This window comes from Vulpes lagopus, chromosome 1 (genome assembly GCF_018345385.1).
Source record: "Vulpes lagopus strain Blue_001 chromosome 1, ASM1834538v1, whole genome shotgun sequence".
In the NCBI taxonomy this organism is placed as follows: domain Eukaryota; kingdom Metazoa; phylum Chordata; class Mammalia; order Carnivora; family Canidae; genus Vulpes; species Vulpes lagopus.
The window spans coordinates 173663036-173676280 of record NC_054824.1 but is presented as its reverse complement, the minus strand read 5'-3'; the positions used below and the strand labels follow the sequence as shown (position 1 = coordinate 173676280).

Below are 13245 nucleotides of genomic sequence, written 5' to 3'. Positions count from 1 at the left end.
CCTTCTTCAAAAACATCAAAAGCCATTTTAAAAGAAACTGATGGATGGACAAAAGGAAAGAAAGGAGGGACGCCTGGTGGGCGTCAGTGGTTGGGCGTCTGCCTTTGGCTCAGGTCGTGATCCCGGGGTCCTGGCATCGAGTCCCGCATAGGGCTCCCTGCATGGAGCCTGCTTCTCCCTCTGCCTGTGTCTCTACCTCTCTCTCTGTATCTCTCATGAATAAATAAATAAAATCTTTAAATTAAAAAAAAAAGAAAGAAATGTAGCTTTCTTCTGAATCTCTTAGTCGAAGACCTCAAGTGATCCTAATGCCTAGGAAGGCAGGCCAGCATCTTTTCAACAAAGTGAGTCCCTTTCTATGGGAGAATGTGCTGCTAAAAAGAGCAAGGTTTTCTCTAAGTTGTTTTGCCAAGCTGTATCTCACAAGGATTTGTTTTGTCCCTGAAACCAGTTTGATGACTGCAAAGATAAAATCTTGAAAGAAAGAAAGAAAGAAAAGAAAAGAAAAGAAAAGAAAAGAAAAGAAAAGAAAAGAAAAGAAAAGAAAAGAAAAGAAAAGAAAGGAAGGAAGGAAGAGGAGAGGAGATGTTCTGGACCAGCACAGACACAGATGTGTCTGTCGCATTAAGACTAATTGAGCTGTGGGGTTGGAGAGAACAGGTTCAAACCCCACTTCCTCCACTGACTCGCTGCAAGACTTTCATCAATAACCTCTTCAACTCTCTCATTTCTGGGGGATAAGCTATGGATAAAAATAACATCTCTTTCATAAGATTGTTAGGAGTTTAAAGGTTGTAGAGGGGAAAGCCGTTCCCATATATAAAGCTCTGCTTTGTGAAAGGTCAGAAATGGGGGGTAGGAAAAACTGATGAAGGGGATACGGGGCAAATTAGCTTGAGGTAATAAAGGGGCCATGGTGGAGAGAAAACCGTTCGTGTTATAGTCACAATGCCTTTGTTAAAAATGCCCGGTTACACAAAAGAAGTTAAACAGTGGCAGCTATTAATAAAATAATTGCAATGACCTTTCTAAAGCCCTCAATGGTTTTCTACCTCGTTAGCCTGCCTGCTTTCCTCTTGGCAGTATCGTGGGCAAAGGGGAGGAGGGGGGAGGGCCGATTGCCAGAATCCGGAGAACCACGATTTTTCAGTAGTGCCTTAACCACAGCTTCTGGCCTCGATAAGATGGGGCTCCTCACTATGCCTAAATCTTTCTTTCAACAATGAGGTTTCTGCAGTGCCACAAATGTAATCTGAAATATTACTCTTTACTATATAAATACATAAAGTTAGATGAACTGTTTACTGTCCCTAAAACATTCCCTGAAGGTTCTGTGAAGATTCCTGATATTTTGTTTTAAACTTGCTTTTTTAAAATATTTTCTTTTTTTAAGATTTTATTTATGTTTTGAGAGAGGGAGCAAGCCAGTGGGAGATGGAACATAAGCAGGGGAAGGGGCAGAGGGAGAGGGAGAAGCCGACTCCCCTGCTGAGCAGGGAGCTCAATGCAGGCCTAGATCCCAGGACCTGAGATCATGACCTGAGCGGAAGGCAGGTTCTTAACCGAGTCACCCAGGCGCCCCTTAAACTTCCTCTTCTTATGTGCTCCCCACCCCTCCAAGAAAAATCCAATTAATTTTTTTAAAAAGTGAGTCTGGTCTACAAATAGAGATTTTAAATATTTACCCATCTTAATAATCCAAGTCACTATACTCTCTAATTTATGTTGACTTTCTTAAAGACAATAAACATGACATCTCTCTATTCCAAAGACCTCCTAAACCAAACTTTTTCTAGAAAGTATTTCACAGAGTATCAGTGTCCCTTGAGATTACACACGTCCCATGAAATCAAATCTAAAAAAAAAAAAGCGAGGGGGACGGGGGGAATGCCTGGGTGGCTCAGCAGCTATGCTCTGCCTTCAGCCCAGGGTGTGATCCTGGAGTCCCGGGATCGAGTCCCACATCGGGCTCCCTGTGAGGAGCCTGCTTCTCCCTCTGCCTGTGTCTCTGCCTCTCTCTCTGTGTGTCTCTCATGAATAAATAAATAACATCTTTAAAATAAATAAAAAATAAAAAATAAAGGTCCTACTAAAATGAATTCAGCTATGACACACTTTTGTTTACTGCAAGACTTCTTGGAGTCTTTAAAATACACTCATGTACACAGATTTCAAACTGCTATGTTTAGCCATTATCACCATTTTACCAGTCTATGAATGAGAAAAATAATAATATGAATTGAGAATCAAATGACAGAGTTTAATTATACCAGGGCAATAGGCATTCTTCACAGATCTTTGCACTGGCCTGATGTGCTGTGCGCTGTGCATTTCTTCCTTTTATGATCTCTGATAAGTATCAATCTTGAATACATATATATAGTAATTAAGCCATCAGAAGCCTCCAAAGGAAAACAATTTATTATAAAGGGAGGGAGAAAGAAGGGAAGAGAAAGGAGCAGAGGAGGAAGGAGGGGAGAAATTTCTTTGAATAGCTTAGTGTAAACATCACTTCATATTCGCCGCGAAGCTAAAATGCCTAAACGCTTTCATCAGGATAAAGAGACATGAAATACATGCTTGTACCTAACCTAGCGCTTGGAAAAATAAGCCTCATTTTCAAAACAACCAAACAGCTGCTCAGCAGAAGCACAGCACAATTCATCCTTCCCAGGCTTTATTTTTAGATGCCTCTTAAGCAAAACAATAATTTTCTAAAGAATATCATTAAGATCCGTAGGTGTCATCTCATTATTTTCCTGTTTTAATTCGTTTCCTATCAGTCACACATTTTTCCCTCCTAAATCACATAATGAAATCACAGTCCATAACAAATTCCTTGCCTTTGAAGAAAAGTATTTATATGATCTTTTAAAAATGTACAGATTCTAAAAACAGTACAGTCTACCCAGAATGTCAGGGTAACTCACGGATGTAAGCATAGGGAGTCCAAAAGTCAGCCCCATTTTTCAAATGATCATTTGGAGACTTGTGCATGTCTAAAAAAATATGTACCTTTATCATCTAAAGCACGTTTTGCAAAATGTATCATGAAGAAGAATATGCTTAATAGATCAGAGGATTTCATGGGCAGAAGTGAATGCTAATTGCCGGCTGGAGTCTTTAATGAAACCTAATTGCTGGCTTGAGCTGTCACCACTGACCCTGGTAACAGACTAGTACACCCTTCATAAACCTAATACAGCATAATCCTCCTTCATTACGGTTATTATAGCTCTGCAGTGGGACACGTCTGCCACAAAAATAAACTCCGCTGCCTCTTCTCTAAATGGACGTGTCACTTCTCCATCCCAGAGCAAGTAAGTGTTGACGGCAGTAGTCACCTTCCAACAAGTGGTACCACTTCACAGCCCAGATCTACTTCCAAACCCAGACTCACACACTCACCCTGAGACACCATTACGGAAACCACCAACATGCTCCATGGTGGAGGGGGAGGGGGCCAAGGGCTGAAACACGGAAACAAACCCAAAGAAGCCAAGCATCACCCACCACCAGAAGGCAAATGGGAAAAGCAGAAGAAACTTTCTACAACTGGGTTTGATTTAGGAAATCCATGTGTAAAGCCATTCAAATGTACAGCCCACGTTTCAGATATTGAGCCCAACAGATAGTCCTTTTAATTTGCTTTGAAGTTTTTTTGGGGGCTTTGTTTTGAAATCAAAAAGAAAGGAAGGAAGGAAGGAAGGAAGGAAGGAAGGAAGGAAGGAAGGAAGGAAGGAAGGGAAAGAAAGAAAGAAAGAAAAGAAAGAAGAAAAGAAAAGAAAAGAAAAGGGAAGGAAAGGAAGGGGAAGGGGAAGGGAAGGGAAGGGAAGGGAAGGGAAGGGAAGGGAAGGGAAGGGAAGGGAAGGAAAGGAAAAGAAAAGAAAAGAAAAGAAAAGAAAAGGGAAGGAAAGGAAAAGAAAGAAAAGAAAAGAAAAGAAAGAAAAGAAAAGAAAAGAAAAGAAAAGAAAAGAAAAGAAAAGAAAAGAAAGAAAGAAAGAAAGAAAGAAAGAAAGAAAGAAAGAAAGAAAGAAAGAAGGAAAGAAAGAAAACATGACTTCAATTAAAAACATATCTGTACTATTCAACAATTCCCCCAACCTATTACTTTGCAGCAGGTGCCAAGAGGCCAAAGATAAATAAATCACAAAACACACCCTCAAAGTTCTCAACTTTGGGGAGGTAGAGAAACAAGTGCATAGATACAATATGAGGCTTATCAGTAAAGAATGGGTGAAATACGACCGGAAGGCAGATCGTGTGACAATGAACTCTCCTAATGATAACAAGGAAACGTCAGACAAAACATCTACAAAGACATCAAAATCATACTAGACATTAAAAAACAGAGGTGGAGATGATTATGTGACCAGGTGTGAAAAAGAATTTAAGGGAAAAGTAACAGCAGGAGTCAAAGCCACAAGATTTCAACTGCGAGAAATGTTTGCAGAAGGGTGATGGGGAGCCAAGAGACGTAGGAGCTCCGGATCAGGTTAGGTAGGAACAAGAGCAGGCGACTCCTGAATGCTCTGCTAGGGAATCTGCGTTTAAACGTGGGCGATTGCGGGTGTTTTTTAAATTAGGTATTTTATTTTTTGAAGATTTTATTTATTGGGGCACCTGGGTGGCTCAGGTCGTGATCCCAGGGTCCTGGGATCGAGTCCCGCATCGGGCTCCCCACAGGGAGCCTGCTTCTCTCTCTGCTGAGCAGGCAGCCTGATGTGGGCCTCGATCCCAGGACTCTGGGAGCATGGACCTGAGCCAAAGGCAGATGCTTAACCAACTGAGCCACCCAGGAGCCCCTAAATTAGGTATTTTACAGGAGAATGTAGTAAATATACATGTTCCCACCACTCAGCCTGGGGGAAAAAGCAATACCACGTCACATCTCAGCCCTCACCTCTACCTCCTCTCATCCATCCCCTGTATTTGGTGTTTATCCTTCTGGCATTTCCTTACGCTTTTACTACAGACACAGGCATCTCCAAATAATATAAGTAAGGCAGCAGGACAGATTGCAAGCAGGAGAGAGAAAATATCAGATGTGTTGAAAACAAGATTCTGGGGACTCCTGGGTGGCTCAGTGGTTGAGCATCTATCTGCCTTTGGCTCGGGTCATGATCCTGGGATCCTATCGAGTCCCTCATCGGGCTCCCTGTGGGGAGCCTGCTTCTCCCTCTGCCTAAGTTTCTGCCTCTCTGTGTGTTTCATAAATAAATAAAATCTTAAAAAAGAAAAGAAAACAAGACTCTGTAGTACAGAGGAGAGACTGGCCTCCACACTAGGGGCAGTGGGGCAGGTGAGAAAGAGCTGTCAAGGGAGCTGTCATCAGTGAAGGACCGTCATGATGGAGAGAGAAGGGGCAGCCTCAGCGGCGGAGGGCATTCCTGGGCCAAGGAGGAGGTGGAGCTGAAGGTCCCATCACAGGTGCACAGGCAGCAAAAGAGAAGGGACAGTTTATAGTGAGCCCCGAGGCAGGATGTGGACAGAAGTGGGACAGGTGGCAGGCCCCGGCTAACACTGATGAGAGGATCCAGGCCGATGAGCCAGGACACAAAAGTACAACCTGGTAAACACCAGGAACAAATGGGCAGGACAACCTGACCAGGGCATGACCCAGGAAGGCTGCCCAGAGAGTTGGGACTTAAGGAGGGGGGGTCTCGAGGGACAGTCGTCTGTTTTTAAGATTCTATCTATTTATTCATGAGAGACACAGAGAGAGAGGCAGAGACACAGGCAGAGGGAGAAGCAGGCTCCTTGCAGGGAGCCCGATGTGGGACTCGATCCCAGGACCCCGGGATCACACCGCAGGCCACCCAGGTACCCCTCAAGGGACAGTTTTGACAAGCAATGTTGAGCGGGAGGATTCCTGGGGAGAGGTGGAAAAAATTATTGGGCCCATTCGGGAAACAGCTGCACCTTGGCAGAACCGTGGGGAACATAAATCTGAAGAAAGCAGAGGGCCATTTGGGGGGTTATTTGCAGAGAGGCTGAACTATCAAGATGAAGTGTATACAGTGTGTATATGGAATTCATAATAAATTCGCTTTCGTGACCATGAAATCTGCCTTAATCCCTTTTACTTGGGAACTAAAATAATGGCAACAGCCAATCCTGTGATTTGGGGGATAATGCCAGTGATACTACTGCTGCTTATCATAGTCCTAGATGCAGAACAGGCAGTCTTGGTTAAGGGCAGACTGGGAAAGCGGCTGGGACACTGTCACAGAGGGTCTCTCTCTCTCTCTCTCAGTTTAAAAACTAGTGACTCAGAGTTTGAATAATGAGAAATTCTGTCTCTTGCTCTTTAATATAAGGGTGCAAAATGTATGGACAGGAAGTTAAGCATATTCTAATCAATGTACCTAAACCTACAAAAACAATTTTGTTTGATGCCTTGTCCTCCAAATGTTCCTGCTTATTAATCCCTCTGAGATATGTACACTCCCTTGATCTGCAAGGTTCCCTAGGTTTGAAAAATGAGGGGAAAAAAAATGAGCACATTTTTAAAAAGTTTCCAAGTAAAGCAAAATAACACTAAGAACCAGAGCATCAGTAACTTCAGAAAACTGCTTAGGGATATGACTCATCTCCTTAAGTGAACGAATGAAATGTGTATAAGAAACAGCACTGGTACCTGTGTAATTACAAAAGTCATAGAATCCTTAATATGATGTAATTTTCCCAGAGCACTGAACCTATTAGAGAATAAATAATAAGAACTCCATTCTATTCTTTGAAAAATAGAAATAGTAATTGTACCTACTTCAAAGTGTCATTGAAAAATTTAATAAAATCATTCTGAGTGCTATGAACACTGGAATTATAGAGTCAGCAGCGGTACCTATAAGCCATGGCTACTGCTATCCAATATCTGTATCAGGTAGAAATTCTAATTCCAAATTCTAATTCCAAGCAAATGTAATTACTGGTGGGGAGGCTTATAACTTAGTAGAGGAGACAAAGAGAGAAATAAATGTGACAAAAGGAGACACAACTCACCAACATAAGTAAGTGCAAAGTGCTTTGGGACCATGACGAAAGGGAAGCCTAACTGGTGGTGAGAAGGAACGTCTGGGAAGGTGAAGCTTTAGTTGAATGCATAGGAGCTAGGCAGGTAGCAAAGGGGAGAGGTCCCTCTGGGTGGGAGTATAAGAAAGAGGGAAATTAACCGTCACCAGATGTTAGGGCACTAGCAGAGAGAGAAAGAACAGCAGATGACCCCAAGATAGTCAGGGGTAAGAAGCTTTGTCATACACATAATAAGAATCAAAAGAATTTAAATAGTATTAAAAACTGTTTTAAAATAAAAACTCTTTGAGAGAAGAAAGAGTAGATGAAGAATATATGACAGGCAGCCCCATATGCAGGGATGCAGGCAAGGGGCAAACTAAAGATATTTTAGGCCGTCTAAAGACTGATAGGGTTTGTTACTGGCAGGTAGAAGTTGGGGGCTGCTAAGAGTGACATGCTGACGGGAACTCCAAGTGCCTGGTTTCAACAGCTAACTCAACAGGTCACTGCCTAAGACAGGAAATACAGAGACAGCACATTTTGTGGCAAGAAATTAGTGAGTTCGGTTTGAGACAGGTGGAATTTGGATACCCAGGCGGACAGAAATACCAGATAAACCAAACTGTTTGGAACCAGGTGGAGAAGTCTGGATTGGTGATGCTAACCAAGCAGATCCACTGAAATGGAAAGAAGTCATGCACTCATGGGCCTGATGAGGGCTAAGTGACTCCCGGCCTCTCCAGGGCTCTACAACTACCAGGAACAGGGTCATTCAAGCCAGCGTAGCAAAAACCTTCAGAGACTACCATAAGAGCCTGAGGACAGAGATGGACAGACTCCTTAGCTCTGTGACTCTCAAAATGCAGTTGGTCAAGGACCAGACTATTAGCATCATCTCGAAGGTCCTCAGAAACTCAAATTCTCGAATCCAACCCCAGACCTACTGACTCAGAGGCTGGAGTGAGCACGGAGAACACCACTCTGTGTTTTAACAAGCCCTCCAGGTGATTCTGATGCCCACTAGAGTCTCAAAGCCCCTGCCTTAGCCACTGCCTCCATTACTTGAACGCAAAGAAGTATGAGAAAAAAAGAATTCCCAGGAGATGGATTTCCAAAGACCTGAGGAAATTAAGTAAGTAGAGGGTAGGTAAAGGATAAAGCATTGGGACCTGTTACTAATTTTAACATGAGGGAGTTCTCCCTGTGAGCTAAAAATCTGTAAGGCAAATTAGATGGAGTCAGTGGCCCATACAGTAGAGCTTCCTAATTTAGGAATACGGTTCAGTGCTAAGATTTCAAACATCACAAATGTGAAGAAGATATTCCGCACGTCAGAGGATGCCATACCGCCGGCCAATCTCTTTCTCATTTTCTCATCAGACACCTCCCAACATCAAGCATTTATGGGCATGGCCACCTAGGGTTACAGGATCTCAGGATACGCGATAGGCCTCTGGGTCAAGCTAATTGACCAGGCTCAGGATGCAACCCTCGAGCTGGGCCTAATACAGTCCCTAAGGAACGAAGCTAAATCAAGTATCAAACTTTACACATGAGATTGATCTAAGAATGTCCACAAGTTTTTTTCCGGTAGCAAGAACCATGAAAGAAGTCAAACAAAAGCTTGAAGGAAAGAAATACAAAACCAAGCCAAGAACTACAGAACCAACAAGAAAACGATAAAGAAAATTAAAACAATGTTAATTGCCATTTATAATCCAACTTAGACGTATAACCACCCCACAAGGAGTCATTATTATTACCTTTTATCCCCAGCTACTCTAAGTCCTCATCTCCAAGCATTGCCTCATATCCTTTCATTCAGAATTATAAATAATTCAGAGACTATTTTCATAATCAGTGTGCAAAGAATATATGGCAAAGGCATAGCCGGTCTGGGGAACATGGACTTCCTCTCCTCCTCCCAGGGCAAAAACTGCAGCCAGATCTTCAACTTTCCTAGGCTTTCTCCCCCCAACCTCTCGAAGGGGTACTCACTCTCATGACCTCCTGGCCTGCATGCAATCCACACTGGAAATTCTTGGCTCTAACAACCCATTCTGCTTCAAGAATACGTATTACATACTACAAACCTGCTCTACTGACGTTTTCCCTTCTTCTAACAATCCCTCCTGTTGAGAGGCTGATATGAAGATCAATGAGTTAATGTTTGTCAAATACTTTAGGCTTCTCAGATGAAAGGTAACAGTAAAGTTCAAGAGACCTGAGCTGGCATTACACTAGAGGTGTTGCAGTACACTCTATATTTGGGCTTCAAAGAAGGAAAGAAATCAAGGCTGCAAAGACACTCCTTTGTGAAGACTGGCCAGCTCCTGCATTCTTGCTAAAAGCAGGCAGATTCATTCTTCACATTCTCTAATTAACTGGATCCCGACATTAGAAATACAAGGATCCTTCCATTAGCACCGGACCCTTGTGACAGTAAGTGGTGTCCAGGGAAAAGGATCCTTTTCTCTCCCCTTCTCTTAAGTGGCCTTTCCTCCCCCAAGCTTCCCCACTGTCTGATCATGCAATTCTCAACCTCCTCCTATAGAGGGGCCACATGAAAACTGCCAGCCAACACATTTGCTTTGAGCCAAAAGACCAAAAAAAAAAAAAGGTCAAAGACAAAGCTTTATGTGTATGTTGGCATGCACGTGAATTCATACTGCTGGGGGAAAAAAATGACCCACATAAAGAGCACATTCATGGCCACGTATAACTCCTCAAACGTATAAATAGCCTTGATCCAACACCTACTCTGTACGAGGCACAATATGAGGAGGGTGACATACAGCATTACACTGAATTCTCCACAAATATCCTGGCAAGTTACATACTACCGACCCCACATTATAGATGAAAGAATTGAGATTCCAAAGGACTGAAGAGTGCGTCCAACATTACACAGCTAAGAAGCGGTGGAGCTGAGGGGATCCCTGGGTGGCTCAGTGATTTGGCACCCGCCTTCGGCCCAGGGCGTGATCCTGGAGTCCCAGGATCGAGTCCCACGTCGGGCCCCCTGCATGGAGCCTGCTTCTCTCTCTGCCTGTGTCCTTGCTTTTCTGTGTCTCTTATGAATAAATGAATAAAATAAAAATTAAAAAGTGGTGCAGCTGGGATTCAAACATAGCTACATTTCAAACTTCCAAAGCTGGATCCCCTGCTCCAGCACACTAACCGGAAAGCTGCAGAACTTGCTACACACCCCTTGGACTGCTCAGGAACCACTCCATGGGGCTCTGACAGGGGAAGGTAAATTAAATCAGTGAGGGGAGATCCCAAAGTCTTATTTCTAACATTATTTTTAATCCCCTCTGTACCAAAACTTGGTTTCTCTCGTTCTTTTTTAATCAGCTCAAGCAAGTAATGATTTAATTGGCTAATGAACTATTTCATCTTATCTCTTTCCCTTGCCTTCTCTCTTTAACGAAGTGCACAGCGTAGCTCTGAGGCTCAGAATGAGTTCAGATTCTACACGACCACTGGTGACGAAGTCTAGAAGTTCAAATGCAGCATAGCAGGTGAAAAAGAATAAGAATATGGAATCCAGGTGGGGTTCACTGTGCAATCAAAGGGTTTATGTTTGCTTCCCTGGAGCAAAAAAAACATAAACCCTTAATAAGGAGGGAGGGCATTAGGAAACAAAAAAAAAACTCATAGTTTTTGACCCCTGGCCCAGTCATTCAGGACAAATAGCAATTCTCCTAAAAAATTCTGATTTTTTTCCGAAATTCTTTAGGTTCTTCCATATTAAAATAGTCTAACTGTTCTCTTTCCATTACAGCTGTCCGGCCCACACATGTGCACAAAGCTGAATAACTAAAGTGTGAATAATAACTGTGTCTAAGCCAATGATGGAAGCCGGGCGAGCACCGGGATTAGCGAGAAAGAGCTTCCCTTCAGCCATGTCTCTCACGCAGGCCCTATACCTCCAATAAAACTCCTGTCAAGGGGCTGTTCTTGAGATAAGAGAAAGTGTTTGTGGAGGGGCCTAGCCAAACACCCCCAAGTTGTTCTTTTTCTGCTCCTCCGATGTACTGGCTGGACCTCAGCCACGGTGAATACTACTAGGACTCCACTTCAGCCCAGTGAAGAGGCACCCCTGAAGGGCAACCCACGTTGTGCTTCCGTCCTATAAGGAACCTTCCTAGGCAAGATCTGCCCAATCCTGGACCATCAGGCTACAAAACCCGATGGAACAGAATTCGATCTTATAAAGTTTCAGAGGAAGGAAAAGTTACCTTACAAGTGTGCTAAAGCAACATTTGATGACATTTACATGTAGAGAAAACCATGACAAACACAGGGACACCCGTCCATGGGCTCATTCTGCGCATCTGTGGCCACCCATTCAGATCAGGCAAAAAGAGCGTCATCCTGCGCAGCTCCCACTCATTTCCACCGCTCGAGCTTTTAACCCCAACCCCAAAAGATAAGCAACTTTAATGCAAGGTTCTGTGATGCTGCAGTATTATCACCCACTGCTGTCAAGTGGCTCTTTAAAAGGGAATCAAGTGCCATTCTAATGAAAACAGGCATGGGCCAATTAGTGCCAATTAAAATTTAGATGGTCACACAACTGCTGCTTGTAGGGAAACAGCATCAGACAAGGAGGTGTGTCCGAAGAGAGAGACTCAGGCGCCTCTGGAAACTACTTGGTTCCCGTAAGGGGATAAAACGCTTCTAGTTTCATTTCTGATATCTATCGTATCCCAAATAGCTGGGTCACATAGCGAGCTTTTTGAACTCATTTTTCTTGGATGACTCTTCATTTTGCACAAGCTGTTTCTTCCACCTGGAATGCACTCTCTCCGGATCACTCCTGCAAGGTAAACACTCCCTTAACCCTATAAACCCAGGGCACAGCGTGCCCCTCGTCTCCAAAACCGAGCCTTCCCTGCCTCTTCCAGCACCTCTCGCTCGCTCACTACTGCAATTCTTCATCAGCCTGTGGGTTTCCTCCGGGAGGCTGCAGTTACCGCTTGTCTAAGTGTCTCAGCATCCTGTTTTCCCAGCAGAGTAGAGGCGCAACACCAGGTTTGCTGGGTGAATGGGTGAACTAATCCAGTTTAAGAAATTAACAGGTCGGTGGAACCCCTGCGACCCTGTGTTCCGCCTGCGGTCGAGAGATGCCGCACATCTTCACAAAGAGCCTGCAACACCCAGTCCCAGCACGGGCTGAAGCGCAAACCCCACAATCTCCTTGATTTGTAGGTGGGGTTGGGGTTGGGGTTGGGGTTGGGGTGGGGGGGGGGTGGCAGGAACCAAAGGAAGCGGAAGGGGATGCTAAGGAGATGGCACCAGTACCTGAGACCACTCCCTCCCCAAGGTGTAAAATCCACTGAAGCACTCAAACACTCAGGTTTAGGGATCACGCCAGGGAGAAAGGAGAGGCGGGCGCACCAACAGCCCCTCGGAACTGGGGAATACTCAGAACTTTGAAAAGTTTGAGGCGCGGATCCGCTGCGAAGTGATGTGGCCACAGGCTTTCCCCGCAGCCAGCCCGACCACCCAAGGAGCCCAGGAGTCCGGGGGCGCGGCTGCGGCCTAGTGGGAGCGCATGAGACCCCCCAGGAGGCGGTGGGAATGGGGCCTCGGGGAGCCGCGTCCCGGTCCGCGGGAGCCGCAGCGACCTCGTCCTCCTCCCTGCCTCCTGCCCTCGCCGCCCGGCTCCGTCCCGCTGCCCTTTCCAGGCCCGCGCTCGCTTCCCAAAGAGCAGGAGGGAGCCGGGAGGAGGGGGCCGGGCAACGCCGCCCGCAGCGCCCCCCGCCGCCCCCACCCCCGACCCGGCGAGCGCCGCGCGTCGGGCCGCCCCCGCCGCGACCCCGGGCCCCGCCGCCCCGCCGCCCCGCGCCCCCGCTGCCCCGCCAGCCTCCCGGGCCGCCGGTCGCAGGCTGGCCCCGGTCCTCGGCCAGGCGCCCGGGCTCGAGGAGGCTCCGCCGCCGCAGACGGCGCCTACCTGCTCACATGGCCCCGTCGCGACCCGCGGTCCCGCGCGGAAAGCCTGTCCCCGCGGCGGCGGCGGCGCCCCGATTCCCTAAGGAACTGATTCCAGCGGCCGCGGAGGAGGGGCGGGGGGAAGGAGCCGGGCCGGGGCCGGGGCCGGAGCAGGCGAAAGGGGAGGGAGGTTTCCGCCGCGATCCCGGCGCACCGACCCGGAGAGGAGGAGAGCCCTAGCCCGGGGTTGTCCCGGCGGAGGGGGCGGGGGCCGGGAGGAGGGGTGAG

General features: G+C 46.0%; 1 protein-coding gene across 1 annotated transcript in view; it reads right to left on the bottom strand.

The window, feature by feature from the left end:
• The window catches only part of PTPN14 (protein tyrosine phosphatase non-receptor type 14), a 176969-nt gene extending 163724 nt beyond the window's left edge, over positions 1 to 13245 (bottom strand). Inside the window, exon 1 of the mRNA XM_041756603.1 lies at positions 12980 to 13245. The gene's annotated coding sequence lies outside the window, so the exon portion shown is untranslated. The remainder of the gene's footprint in view (positions 1 to 12979) is intronic.